Source organism: Columba livia, chromosome W (assembly GCF_036013475.1).
Source record: "Columba livia isolate bColLiv1 breed racing homer chromosome W, bColLiv1.pat.W.v2, whole genome shotgun sequence".
NCBI classification, from domain to species: Eukaryota; Metazoa; Chordata; class Aves; order Columbiformes; family Columbidae; genus Columba; species Columba livia.
In genome coordinates, this window is record NC_088641.1 from 1631957 (window position 1) to 1646939 (window position 14983).

Genomic DNA, 14983 nt, shown 5'->3' on the forward strand with positions numbered 1-14983 from the left:
AGATGTGCTATTTGCGTCGCGCCCAGGCTCCCGCTCCCTTTCCCTAATTTTCCAGCTGGGTTAACGAGGCGGGAGGAGGTCAAGTGCTTGACAGAGAAATCACACCAAGTGTCAGAGCCACAATCAAAAGGCAGGATCCTCCAAACACCTGCTCTTTTGCTGGCACCGTGCATCATGATCCCCAGGTTTTATTTGCCTTCTATTACTCATAAGGCTGATTATACCTCTGTTTATTAGCGCTCCGTAATGGTTTTTAGCACTGAAATGCTAAATTTGCATTAAGCACACAAATTGTTGCTGCTGTTGTGCGTTACCTTTACCCAATTACTGTAACTTGCAGAGTTCAAACTAACTCCATACGCTGTGCAGCTGCATAAAATCGCACCTCACAAGATTTCTCCTTCCAGATGGGGTTGAAATATGAAAGCAGAGCCAAGAAGATGATAAACACCACCAGCACCCCCACTGAATTGATTCATTCTTTCAACAGTAACATCACTGTGCCTGGAGAAGGAATCAACTGAACGAGCATCCAGAGGCACAACTGATTTGTATCAACTAGTCACGTTTAAGAAAATCGAAATAAAATGGTAAGCACTGCCCGGCATTGTGGTTTTGCCATCTACCTGCAACACCGTCCATCACTCGCACGTCATCTCACGGCTCATTGTAACAATAATCGCTTATCAGGCCCAAGACCCGATAATACGCAGCAACAACAATAAGAGCGCAATGAATTGGGTTTAAATAGGGCCTTTAGTTTCAAAGGAACCCTCTTCATCTCTCCCCGGGGGATTTAAACGCCAAGCCAGACCGCGACTCACAAAACCGCCGCTGCCTTTGCGTTTGGCAAAGAAATTTGTCATCGGGACGTTGCTAATTTGCACCCGATGAGTTTGGGGCCACAGCTGAGGCACCGCCAGCCTGCGAGGAGCAGGCCCCGGGGATCCAAATACACTTCATCATCCACACAAAGCACCTTCTTTCCTTTTGCTTCTCCCCATGGAACCAGCCTCGTGCCAGCCCACTAACTGCACGGGTTGTGTTAGACACCGGGGCCCTAACAGCGTCACAGCGCATCACTCCTTAATACATTTTTCTTTTCCTAACGGAACGCCTTTGCTTTCTACCCTAAGATTTTATATGGTGATGGATAGAACACCTTAAAGTCTCAAAAGGAGGTCACGAGAACAGCGCACGCTACGCTGAACCCAAAGAGCGCGGAAAAAGAACATCTGCTGCCCTAAGAGCAGCTTTGAATCCTCTTTCCCTTGTTAGAAGCACAGAACGGACTGGGTTGGAAAAGACCTCAGAGATCATCCAGTCCAAGCCTTGGTCCAACTCCAGTCCATTGACTAGATCATGGCACTAAGTGCCATGGCCAAGCTCAGTTTAAAAACCTCCAGGAACAGCAAGTCCAGCACCTCCCTGGGCAGCCATTCCAATGCCTGACCACTCTCTCTGCAAAGAATTGCTTTCTAATCTCCAGCCTAAATTTAAGTCTAAGCCCCCTTGTCCTATTGCTGACTGCCTGGGAGAAGAGACCAAGCCCCACCTGGCTAGAACTGCCCTTCAGGTAGTTCTAGAGAGTGCTGAGCTCAGCTCTAAGCCTCCTCTTCTCCAGACTAAACAAGCCCAGCTCCCTCAGCCTCTCCCCATAGGGCTTGTGTTCCAGTCCCTTCCCCAGTCTTGTTGCTCTTCTCTGCACCCGCTCCAGCACTTCAATCTCTTTCCTGAGCTGAGGGGCCCAGAACTGAACACAACACTCCAGGTTTCTCCCCATGATGCAGCAGTAAAGTGATACCGTAGTGAAGGACTTGGCTTCAAAGCCCAAAATCTGTCCGGATAAATTCCCCAAGAACCCACCAGATTGAGCTTCCCACTGGCTTTTCCTTGGTTTTTCCCCAATATCCCCGTTTTAATACAACACACATCACCAATAATTCCAGAAAAACAACGGAGAGGGAGAAAAAACATAAGCCAAGGCTTCCGAATCATGAGATGCACAATTAATGAAGTCGCTGCTTCTTGCTCTTCGCTGACCCAAAAATCCCCCCTGTTCTCCTTTTCAACCTTTATAAAGCGCAGGAATATTTGCTAAAGCTCAGCCCAAGTAGGCTTGGCTGGGGGACATTTGGGAACTTCAACCCCCCACTTAAAACAAGGTTCAAGTCCAAACCCTTGTTTGGAAATAGAGAAATACATCTCTAGAAATGCCCAAAGGCCGCTCGCAAAGTTCAAGAGGCACGTGAGCATATATAGAATAAATACTCACATTTACCAGCGCTAATCTTATTGTACTGTGAATATATTTGCGTTACACGGCGCATAAAAACGACACCGGTTCTCACTTCTTCGTTATATCACAGCAGCAAGGTAATGAATCCATTATGGTATTATTATTTTGCAGACAAGTAATTGGCCATGTCAGCCAACACTCTGCTATTCAAAGCTATTGAGTGTAAACTTTTCTTTATGGTACTTGGACGTTTAACAATATGCAACGCTTTCATTTCTTTTATAAAAGGCTATAAAAAAGCCAAAAGCGGAAGAAACTGTGGATCTGAATAATCTCCCCTGACTTTTGATATTGAACTCCTCCCTCAAAAGATACAGCGAAAACGAACAGAGGTTGTACTAGTAAATCCAACTTTTAACCTTGGCGGAAGGTACATGACCTTGCATCAATTCTATAATGTTTTTGGTCAGTAAAGTGGGGTTTGATGGCCAAAATCACCCCAGCGGACAACATATTTTACACTTCAGTATTATATTAAGAGGCTGCGTTCATTAGGGTTGCAAATCAGCCAAAATTAATTTGGTTGCTACTTGGTAAAAGCAAAGAAGCACCTTCAAGAAGCTCGTTCCAAGCGTTTTCTTTAGGAAAACACCCCGTTTTGACTCAATTAACATTATTGTTCCTCACCAAAATAGGTGCAAATTCCAAAGAACTTTTGGGTTGATTGCATTTGAATTATTGCAAAATACATTTTACCACAAGGTCTCACACCGAGTTGCCCCTTTTGGAAGCTCCAGGCCCCCCCACATTAGCAGACGCTGAATTTTGTGCTCATAGGGATAATTCCACCAATTTTCACCTTAATTACTGAGTTTCTCACCTGCAAAGTAGAATAAAGAGCTTCCCGCCCTCACTTATTTTAACATCACGATACCAGAACACCCCAAAGTGCTTCAGGAAGTCCAAAATAGACACTTTAAATCCTGTTTTAACATTCAGAACCTGCTTTTAAAACGCGAAGCACAGAACAACTTTGCAAAAGCAACAATGAGCATAGCCAGGATATTTCCATTAAAGTGTTTTCATAGACACATATAATATCCAGACAAGCATTTTCCTCACCAAGAAACCATGCGTTACATCGCTTATTTTTCTAATAAGAAGCTAATATCCAAACCTCAAAAACATTTTTGGTGTAACTTCTGTTACACTCTCAGCACATCTACTGAAGGCAAAAGAAACTAAAGAAACAAAGTTTTCACCAGGCAAAGTTACAGATAAACAGGCAATTATTTTCACAGAGTTCTACACTCATGTTATTCACATTAAAGAGCAAAACACTGAGTTATAACTAATGTTTTTGGCAATAACAGCACAACACCAAACACCCCCCCGCAGCGGCCTCAAATAAGGGCCCCCCAGTAGCCGCAAATAAACACCCCCCAAACTCAACCCCAGCACACCCTCAGCTTCCAACGCCACTTCCCAGCTAAAAAACATCAAGAAAAAGGCTATAAAGCTACAAAAAAAAAGCATTTCTCCAGAGAGTAGTTACCTGCGGCGCGGCCCCACGGCGGCAGCAGGCCCAGGGCCGCCCCTTTGTGATTGAAATGAGGAGCACACGGCCCGGCTTTTATGAACACCTGTGTCTGAAGCCCACAAATAATTAGCTTAGCCTCCCCGTTTCTCTCCAATAATGGTATAATTTGCCATGCCTTTCAGCCCCGGGACAGCTGGTGCTATTGAAAATCACCTCAGGATTAGGCCGCGACTCCCGGCCTCCCCCTTCGGGGGCTGCTGGCGTCGCCATGGCAACGCGCTCAGCCTGCAAATTATCACCTCTAATAACGAGGGGGAAAGTCTATCTGATTTTCTCCTGGTTATATCCATAATAAAGGGCAACGCGTGGAAATGGAATGGAGCTCTGGAAGCTGGAAAAGATCCTCGCGTGGCACGCGAAGGAGCAGATGGAGGGTTTTGGGGCCTGTGGGGCCCGGCAGCACCAGCTGTGCCGCGGCACAAGGGCCATGATGGGGGCCTCTGGACAATTTAATTAAACACTATTCCCTGCAAATAAAACAAAAGAGTTTCAGAACAACTATGAGGCCTTGCTACTGATTTTCAACATGTTCTTTAAGCTCCAATGATTGTTTGCTGCTAATAAAGCTATAGCTAAATAGAAAATTAAACGTATCCATGAGGTGTTAGTGTCTACATCTTCTTATTTGCGGTCTCTCAGAGAAAGCAAAAATAACTACAAATAGCGCTATGCCAGAAACTGGTTTCTTGACCAACAATGTTGCTTCAGCACGTGATGAACTGGTTCATTTTAAAATGGTCACAATTGTTGACAACAACTTTATATTTGAATATGGCGCGTCTTTTGGCCCGCGTGAAAACAAGTTGGAATGTTAAATGTTTTCTGACACTTCGGAGTTGCTGTCGCTCTTCCCGATTTCTTTAGGACAACGTATGGATCATGGCGATACTGTACAAGTCTATAATATCTTTATGGGAAGTAGCTTGCGGTACGGTGAATAACATGGGATGGGATGAAGCAGATGGGATGGTTTTTGGGGGGCTCAGGGATGGGGTCTCCATGGGGTTTCACTTGTGTTTGGTGTTGGAAAACAGCCCCCAACCCCAAGCTGGGGCCTGTGGGGCCCGTCAGCACCCCTGTGCCGCGGCACGAGGGCAACGATGGGGGTCTCTGCCATGGGGAGCCCCCAAAAAACACCTCAAATATGGCTCCAGGGCTCCCCATAACACATGGGGAGCGTCCTCTGCAAAGGATTCAGAGGCTCCTCTCCCACCATCCCTCCTGCTCACCGGGAGCGAAGAAAATGGAGGTGGCCCCAAATCCCACCGCAGTGGGAGGGAAAGCTCAATTTTTGCCTGAAAATGCCATTTTTAGCCCTTGGCTGGACACCGCAGGCGAGAAGATGGGGAGGATCCGTGCCAACACCACCCCAGTAAAGAGTCCTTGTCTCCATGCCACCCCATCATCTAGGCTGGAATTCCTTTAAATGCTTGTGGGTTTGTTTTTAAAGGACTCTGGTTACTCAGAAATATTGAGATGAACACCGACTTCATGGCCACGCTTGTAAGAAGACATAAACACAAACCCCTAATGTATTCACCTTCTCTTTTCAGAGAAAGCCCCGCAGTCCCTAAACATCAATTATATACTGACCTGGTAGGAGCATCTTCCAGCTGAAGGGAATTTGCTGCTAAGTATCAACCTGGGGAGAACTCAACACTTTGCTTCTTACATGAGTGCAACTGGCAGCACCTGACAGTTCCTTCCTTAGTTAGCTCCCACTAAGCCAAATCCCCATTTGCCTTCATAGCTGGATGATTTAGTTTTATCCTCAATGGTCCAAGAGCTCCTCGCTGTGTTTAACAGGCTCTGGGTTTGGTCCGGACGGTCCGCGTATGAGCGAGGCCAACGCCAAGTTCTGAAAGGCAGGAGGTGGAGAGGAAGCAACGTGGAAGGGCAAGACACAAACACGAAGATGCGGAGATCATAAATCATCAGAAGTCATCATAAATAGTGAGGGGCTGGAGTTCACATCGCCCCCATACGCAGGGCTGACACGATGGTTAATTCGCGCGAGCCGGTGACCTCGGCTGTGCTACCAGGGTAATGTTTTCTCAAGGATGACACGTCCCTGTGTAACTCCCGCGGTGCGTTCGGGGGGAATCGGCAAACATCTGACAAGCAGAGCGTCTTCCTTCTTTCCTTTCTTTGTAAACATCATTATCGTAGCCAGCAATAAACTATTTGCAGCCAAAGGCTTTATCGAATTCAGGAATCTCTCTCCATCCCCTAGGACCTGTCTTGACTATGCAACTCTTTTAGCAAACTGTTCTCTTGCCAGCGCGGGGGGGAAGCCCTGAAGATCTTCACAAGCAGATACGCCACATTTGGATGAGGGAAAGGCTGCGGATGATGTCTACCTAAACTTTAGTAAAGCCTTTGATGCTGTTGTCGGGCATTGGAAGAGGCTGCTCAGAGAAGTGCTTGAATAACCATCGCTGGAGGGGTTTAAAAGACGCGGAGATGAGGTTCTTAGTGACATCGGTCAGTGCCAGGGTTGGGGGAACAGTTGGACTTGATCTTGAGGGTCTCTTCCAACCAAAATGATTATGGCTCCCAGGGCCAAAAAGCCCTCAGGGCGGTGTAAATTGTGCTTTGGAATGACACACCGTGGCATCTCCTCAACCTGGTGTCCTAAGGATGCTGATCTTCCTCCTCCTCATCACTTGGCTCAGCCAGATAGTCCCACTTTGTAGTTGCAGCCTGGCCCCACTTCTCTCAGGTTACTATCAGACCAGCCCACATCCCATAATGAATCATATTTGTCTTCATCGACTTTTAGCAATTCAACATCTAGGAGACAGCTTAGCAACTCTGCTTCTGCTCAACGCGCGGCAAAACTACGACATGACCGGTTATATAGAGTTTTTCAAGTGGATTGTCTTGTCTTCCACTGCAAGACACACAACCATCAATATTTGAAAAAATAGGTTCCAAACACAATTTGTTTAATTTAGATTTATAGAAAACACTTAAAATCAGCCACAACCCAGAGCTGCAGGCCTATTACTCATTTCCCTCATTCAGCGCTGGGATGGTGAATCACGGGCAGCGTTTGGCGCTTATCTTCAGAATCAAATGGGCTTTTTTATCTGCTGTTATGAAACTTGATAAAACATCCTTAATCTGATTTTCCTTATCTGATTGGCTGGGGAATGTGTGAGAAGCCAAATGACCTCTCAGCAGAGCATCCCGCAGCATCTTTTGGCCGCATCGTTGTGCCTCTTCCTCCATCCCAACAACATGGGGCAGATTTGGTCTTGCTCTTCTCCAACAGGCCACCACTCTTCTTCTGACATGTTTAACGAGTTTTAATTGATTCTCACACCATTATAGCACAGTCGTCTCATGTTGTGGTGCAGCCACCACCAGAGATGCTCAAGAACCTTGAGGACCAAAGGAATTACCTCTATTACTCTCTGGTGTTTGACCTTCTGGAGTTCATGCTTTGAAGCCATTTCCACTTTTCTTGATGACAAGGAACATTTTTATTGTTAAGAACATAATCACTCGACTCCAAAACCTCAAACATAATGCATAAATGATAATTAATCAGAGAATAGTTTAGGTTGGAAAGGACCTTCAAAGCTCATTCTGTCCAGCACCTCCCTGGGCAGCCATTCCAATGCCTGACCACTCTCTCTGCAGAGAATTGCTGTCTAATCTCCAGCCTAAATTTAAGTTGAAGCCCCATTGTCCTATTGCTGACTGCCTGGGAGAAGAGACCAAGCCCCACCTGGCTAGAACTGCCCTTCAGGTAGTTCTAGAGAGTGCTGAGCTCAGCTCTAAGCCTCCTCTTCTCCAGACTAAACAAGCCCAGCTCCCTCAGCCTCTCCCCATAGGGCTTGTGTTCCAGTCCCTTCCCCAGTCTTGTTGCTCTTCTCTGCACCCGCTCCAGCACTTCAATCTCTTTCCTGAGCTGAGGGGCCCAGAACTGAACACAACACTCCAGGTGTGGCCTCCCCAATGCAGAGCACAGGGGAAGGATCACTGCCCTTGTCCTGCTGACCACGCTGGTTTGGATCCAGGACAGGATCCCATTGGCCTTCTTGGCCACCTGGGCACACTGGTGGCTCCTGTTGAGCTTCCTGTCCATGAGTCCCCCCAGGTCCCTTTCTGCCTGACTGCTCTCCAGCCACTCTGTGCCCAGCCTGGAGCGCTGCAGGGGTTGTTGTGGCCAAAGGGCAGCACCCGCCACTTGGCCTTGTTGAACTTCATCCCATTGGAATGGGCCCATTTCTCCAGTCTCTCCAGACCCCTCTGCAGAGCCCTCCTGCCTTCCAGCAGCTCCACACTCCCTCCCAACTTGGTGTCAAATTTGCTGATGATGGTCTCAATGCCCTCATCTAAATCATCAATGAAGATGTTGAACAGGACCGGACCCAACCCTGACCCCTGGGGACACCACTAGTGCCTGGCCGCCAGCTGGATGCAGCCCCATTCACCAGCACTCTCTGGGCCCGGCCCTCCAGCCAGTTCTTAACCCAGCAGAGAGTGCGCTTGCCCAAGCCATGGGCTCCCAGCTTTTGCAGGAGCTATAAATCAACATACCCCTTTAAAAGTATCTTACCCAGTGTTAATATTAACCCGCGTTTTCTTTTTACAGCCTCTACAAAGCCCAATATCCTCATTCTTGCACCCATTATTTGACTGAATACTCCAATTTGTCTAACTCAGTTTCTATGTTTGTGATTTTTTTTGTCGTTGTTGTTTCCCTTCAATCTAAAATTAGTTGCCTGAATTGAGAAACGCACGCTTTGCTCTTTGTTTATGAAAAACACCCCATTCGTGTTTATATCCTCTTTATACCTCCAAAATCAAAAAGTCTTTCAAAAACTAGTCAGGGTTGCTAAGTAACAATGACATTTACGGAACCTGTGCTGCAGTTAAAGGTAAGGATATAATGAGAATATTTAAAACTATCATCAGTTTTATTAATTTGTATTCAAACAAAGGAAGGGAGTAAATTATTGCTGGGAGTCTAATATTTCCTCCCAGAGGAAAGCTATTTCTGCTTGTCGCCTTTATGATTTCCATACGCTTCATAATTCACGCATTGCTCCTGCTCGTTATGCGTAAACCTTGATTGATCATTTATCCTCATTTTAGAAACAATAACGCACGCCGCGGGGCTGATATTAATTGATGTTTTCTTTCAGCAATGAATGATTCGGCACCAATTCTGCGCGTTGGCCCTTCCTGGGTCAAACAAGAGGGAAAACCCCATTTTGGGATGCCAGGCCCAGGGAAAACACATCGTTATGGTTAACGACACCCGCTCCGGAGATCTCGCTTAGGTTTTCATTAATACAGCGCGTTCCTCGTGGGGATGGGGAGCAAATTTGTTGTTTTAGTGATTCCGCGCAACCTATGTTTCATCCTAGAGCCGCAAGCGAGGGCTCAGCTGTTTGGTCCAGCAAAACCCAGCAACCCAACCCTCTGGGGATGCCACAATTAGTGTCCTGGGCTGGTTGCGGGTGTTTTTATGACCTTTAAAGCGCTCAACAACTTGGTTCCCACTTACTGGAGCAACCGGCTCCCATCAGACGGCACAAGTTGGTAGCGGGAGCGGCTCGGTTTTCAAAGGGATGGAGCTGAGGGTTTCCATCCTCAACACGGGGCCAATTATACAGCTGGACATCTCATAAGGACTGCAGGATACCTACGGTTTCAGGCCCTCGTATGACCTCAAGTTCTAATTAAGCGCAAAAGACACAACGAGGGTCTATGAGCCAAGCTGGTCCTTGACAGAGCACGTTGAAGTCAATGCTTCGGTGTTCCAGAGTTATATTTACTTCTGTCATCAAAACTTACCTCCAAAACTGCAGTAGAGCAGCGCTTCTCTCTATTAAAAATAAAACAAGGGTGCACAGGATGCAGGAATAAACTTCTGAAGGTCAAAACCTTCATAACCTGTGGGTTTTCTGGACGTACAAGTCCTATGAACGCTAATTGGAAAGCATAGCGTGCAGTAAACCGCCCGACTTCCATATTTATCTAACAGATTGGAGACATATCAGGCGACGACGTGAGCGACAGGGTAATAAATGAGCACGGTGGAAGTTCAGGTGAGGAATTTCTGACCTCCCCACACCTGGGATAAACAATACAACCAGAGGAATAGATGAGGACCTTGCGCTCCTCCGAATAACAAGCTGTTCTGACCCCGGGTCTGAGCAAACAGCAGCCCAGGGTGAGGGATTTATGCCACCCGCACACATAAAACCCTCTTGTTTTGCACAGTCTCCACCATTTCAGACAGAATCTGTCTTTCTGATGTTGAAAGTCGGACTCGGTCACAGCAGGTTGTGGCTGAAATTAAAACGGGTGGAAAAAAAATGGATGTAGAGAGGATTTTCTTAGGGTTTGAAAGGCGCTTATTTCTTCCTGGCTTAAATTTCAGTGATTTTCAAGTGTAAAAAATATCAATAAGTAGTTCCACTATGCCAAAATATTCAGTAAATGCATATAAATATTACCTAGCAATACAGCTTTCACGAACAGTTGCAGTAAAATGAATATTAAATTATTGTCAACAAAGCTAATTTTGGGTCTATCCATTGTCAGACTGTGGGCTTGACACATCACCCTAAATGACAAGGGAAACGAAAGCTTATGAATGGGCCTCACAGCTCTGAGGCATCTATGGTTAAATAAACTTGATTTAAAACTTGTGTTTGGTGTATCAGTGTGATCTATACGAACCTCAGCCACATCCCTTGCTGTCAACTTTCTAATTATTTGCTTTCCAATTATTGCGTTCCCAGAATTGATTGCAAACTGAAGTCGCACCACCTTGGAGAATGAAGTCACTTAAAAGGTTTGATAAAATTGACTATAAGCTGTCAACAAGCACAGCTGCCCCCGGTGCGAAACGTCACAGTTTGCCCACAGAAATGGTTGGCACGTTCACCCCCATGGCGTGACGGAAGGGTTGCTTTTGCTGTCCTTATAATTCATAAATACACCATGAAAAACCCTCTGTTCCCATCCATGGGATGGTGCCAGTGTTACCCATAATGGCGTCTTGGTTTCTCCTGGCTTCAGTGAACCCATACCAGAGGATGCAAATAAATTAGTTTGGGGAAGAGCAGCTGGAAAGTGCCCAGTGGAAAAGGACCTGGGGGCTGAACGTGAGCCAGAGCGTGCCCAGGTGGCCAAGAGGCCACCAGCATCCTGGCTGGTACCAGCACTGGTGTGGCCAGCAGGCCCAGGGCAGTGACCGTCCCTGTGCTGGGACCTGGGGAGGAAAAACCGCCAATCCTGGGGCAGTTTTGGGAGCTCAAAATGGTGGTACCAGGGGGACCAGAATCACCTCAGGGCTCAAAATGGCAGCATCATAGTTACCTCAGGGCTCGAAATGGCAGCACCAGAATCACCTCAGGGCTCAAAATGGCGGCACCAGAATCACCTCAGGGCTCAAAATGGCAGCACCAGAATCACCTCAGGGCTCAAAATGGCAGCACCAGAATCACCTCAGGGCTCAAAATGGCAGCATCATAGTTACCTCAGGGCTCAAAATGGCAGCACCAGAATCACCTCAGGGCTCAAAATGGCGGCACCAGAATCACCTCAGGGCTCAAAATGGCGGCCCTAGGGGCACCAGAATCACCTCAGGGCTCAAAATGGCGGCACCAGAATCACCTCAGGGCTCAAAATGGCGGCCCTGGGGGCACCAGAATCACCTCAGCGCTCAAAATGGTGGCCAGAGGGGTGGCGGGAGCACCTCATGAAAGTCCTTGAGGTGCTGGAGCGAGTGGAGAGAAGGGAACAGAGCTGGGGAAGGGGCTGGAGCACAAGTGTGATGGGAGCGGCTGAGGGACCTGGGGGGTTCAGCTGGAGAACAGGAGCTGAGGGGACACAGGGACACAAAGAAACGGCCTCAAGTTGCGCCAGGGGAGGTTGAGGTTGGATCTGGGGAACAATTTCTTCCCCAAAGGGCTGTGGGGCATTGGAACAGGCTGCCCAGGGCAGTGCTGGAGTCACCATCCCTGGAGGGTCTGGAAATACACACAGATGAGGTTCTCAGGGACATGGGGCAGTGCCAGGGGTGGGTTAATGGATGGACTTGATGATCTTGAGGGTCTTTTCCAATCTAAATCATTCTATGATTTCAGTCCAGATTAACTCACTGAGGCTTTCAAAAAGGCCAACACAATTGTGGGATTCCCCATGTTCTTAACCCAGAGACAGGGAAGCGTTAACGCCTTGCACTGAACAAGGCACAAGGGAGATCTTCTGAACACAATTCGGGTCCTCTGGGACTGTGAGATATTATCTCAAACTTGTGCAGGTGCAGAAAAGGCTTCCCAGGATTACAAAAAGAGGTAAAACTCTATAATACAAAAGGAAACCAAAAGTGTCACTTATTAATCTAACAATTACAAAAGCTGAAAGGGTTTGTCATCTTGTCTAAGCGCCAGGGATGAGATGATCTTGGTCAGGTACAAAATTGCTGGTGCAGGAGACTGTGGATATATAATAAATTGTGGCAAAATAAGGAAGAACTTTCTGGCCATCAAAGCTGAGAAAGCTCAGGAACAAGATCCTAACAGCAATCACATTGCCAAGAAAGTAACCTCAGCATGGAGTTTGCAGCAGCAATAATTTAAGTTATTTATCCAACCATGAAGACCTACCCAGCCGCAGTTCACATGTCCCAGTATCTTCTACTGCAGCAGGTTAAGAGTGTATTTTCTTTCGAGCATTGAATTTTGGAAGGCAGAAATCATCCTCTTACTGCATCGAGCTCTGGCGAGGGTATTCATATCGTGTATTTCAGATATCTGATTTATGAGCAGGAAATAGCGACCTCGCTGCCCTGTCAATATGGTCCCGTAAAATGATTCAAACCACTTAGTTCCATTAATCATCCAGGGAGCGGAGCAGCTCTCTGAACCGCTCGCCATGGAACCACTTAATTAACTCAAATGACAGATATGCGCCAGAAACTGAACCTGCCTCTAAATCCAAGTTTCGGATTCAAGTCCTTTTTCCAAAGGAAGATTTTTGACTAAGGCGAACACGCGGGAGCCGATAGAACACGGCGGGAGTTGGACGTACACAACCCAACCGCGGCCAGGCTGCCTAAAGCCACTACCGGCTTATTTGCACTGAGCTGTTGATCTATTATCTACACAGAAAATTTGGGTTTCGGTGTCCCAGGATCACCTGTCATAAGTAACAAGGTTGGAGAAAGGTGCCACCGCTGAGCACTTGCCGGAGGGCTCCGCTGTGACAGTGGTTTTTCTTACCATATACAAAGCAAAGCTCCAAGCGAAGCCCCGCTGTGTTTTTGCAGCAGACGATGGGCAAAGTCTTTGAAAGAATTCAGCAGCTTGAGCTTTCAACCCACCTTGTGGTATAAAAAGCTGAATTGAGCCCAGGAAATGCCAAACCAAGTGCTGCTCCTTTGGTTAGAAAGGACAAGCCTTGCCCAGGGCTTATCTGAAGTGTCACCTTATCTCCAAAGCAGTGGAGGAAACAAAAAGTGGCTTATAAAGGAATCTGCATTTCTTTGGCCAGGTATTTGGATTTAATGTTCTAAGGCAGCCGAACCTACCCAAATGAACAGCAGCCTGCCTGCAAATCCTTTGGACATCATTTATCTCCACATTTAATTTAAACTACTACCATCAGCCCATCATCAAAAGGCCCGAGGGACGCCGGCCCACAAACTGAATGTGGTCCTAATCCCTTGGAACCAGATGGCACTAATTTACACACCTCATCATCCTTCTAGTTTACCTGGGGGTCTGTGCCAAATGAGACGGAGAAAACTTCATCTCTGCCTGTTTTCCCAAGGCTTTCAGCAATGCCAGTTGCAGATAAATTTAGCTCCTAATATCCCGCAATATCGTGTTATCTGATAAAGGATTTTCACGCCTAGTGCAAACGCAGGCAGTGCCGCTCTTCCCCGCGTCACGAGACTCGATAAAACAGTTGGGTCACATCCACCAGCCAAAGGAGACAGCGATAAGAGCTTTGAGCAAGTCACCTTGAAGCTGATAACAGCGCTCGCAAGACTCCTTCGGGTATCGGCTCGGTGCTAACGAGTTGGAACAAACACACGGATGGGCACTGTGGGTGGACGAGCGTGGATAGGGCTGCCATGGGAGGGCTGTTCTGCGCTCAACCTTGGGGTGGACAACACCGGGACGGAGCCGGCAGGACGGTCATGGCCCCGCTCTGCCCTTGACCGGCTGTTTTCAGCTGGAGCCACACAGTCGGCAGCAAGGAGAGCAGCCGAGCATCACGGCCATTGCATGGCAGAAACACTTGTGACTTGACCGAGGAGCAGAGGAATAAGAACAAAATAGCCACTCAAAGTCCAGCATATCTCTCAAAACACAAGCCCCAAAAAGACCCTGTACCAGCACTAGTGTGGCTAGCAGGCCCAGGGCAGCGACTGTCCCTGTGCTGGGCACCGGGGAGCCCAAAGCGCGAATCCTGGGGGCAGTTTTGGGAGCTCAAAATGGTGGTACCAGAGTCACCTCAGGGCCCAAAATGGCAGTACCTGAATCACCTCAGGGCTCCAAATGGCAGCACCAGAATCACCTCAGGGCTCAAAATGGCGGCACCAGAATCACCTCAGGGCTCAAAATGGCGGCACCAGAATCACCTCAGGGCTCAAAATGGCGGCACCAGAGTCACCTCAGGACTCAAAATGGCGGCCCTGGGGGCACCAGAATCACCTCAGCGCTCAAAATGGTGGCCAGAGGGGTGGTGAGATCATCTCATGAGAAAGGCCTTGAGGTGCTGGAGCGAGTTGAGAGAAGGGAACGGAGCTGGTGAGGGGCTGGAGCACAAGTGTGATGGGAGCCGCTGAGGGACCTGGGGGGTTCAGCTGGAGAACAGGAGCTGAGGGGACACAGGGACACAAAGAAACGGCCTCAAGTTGCGCCAGGGGAGGTTGAGGTTGGATCTGGGGAACAATTTCTTCCCCAAAGGGCTGTGGGGCATTGGAACAGGATGCCCAGGGCAGTGCTGGAGTCACCATCCCTGGAAGGGTTGGAAATACACAGAGATGAGCTTCTCATGGACATGGGGTAGTGCCAGGGGTGGGTGAATGGTTAGACTCCATGATCTTGGAGGTCTCTTCCATCCAGAATTATTTTGATTCTAGGATCGCAAAGAAAACCTTG

At 47.8% G+C, this 14983-nt stretch overlaps 1 protein-coding gene across 9 annotated transcripts in view; it reads right to left on the reverse strand.

Annotated features, from left to right (window-relative positions):
* LOC102097274 (netrin receptor DCC) overlaps window positions 1-14983 on the reverse strand; it is a 412480-nt gene that overhangs the window by 333799 nt on the left and 63698 nt on the right. The window contains exon 1 of one of the 9 annotated variants that reach the window (XM_065044623.1): window positions 3795-3999. The exons of the other annotated variants lie outside the window; for them this stretch is intronic. The gene's annotated coding sequence lies outside the window, so the exon portion shown is untranslated. Of the gene's footprint in view, window positions 1-3794; window positions 4000-14983 lie in introns of those variants that run through there. 9 annotated transcript variants of the gene reach the window in all.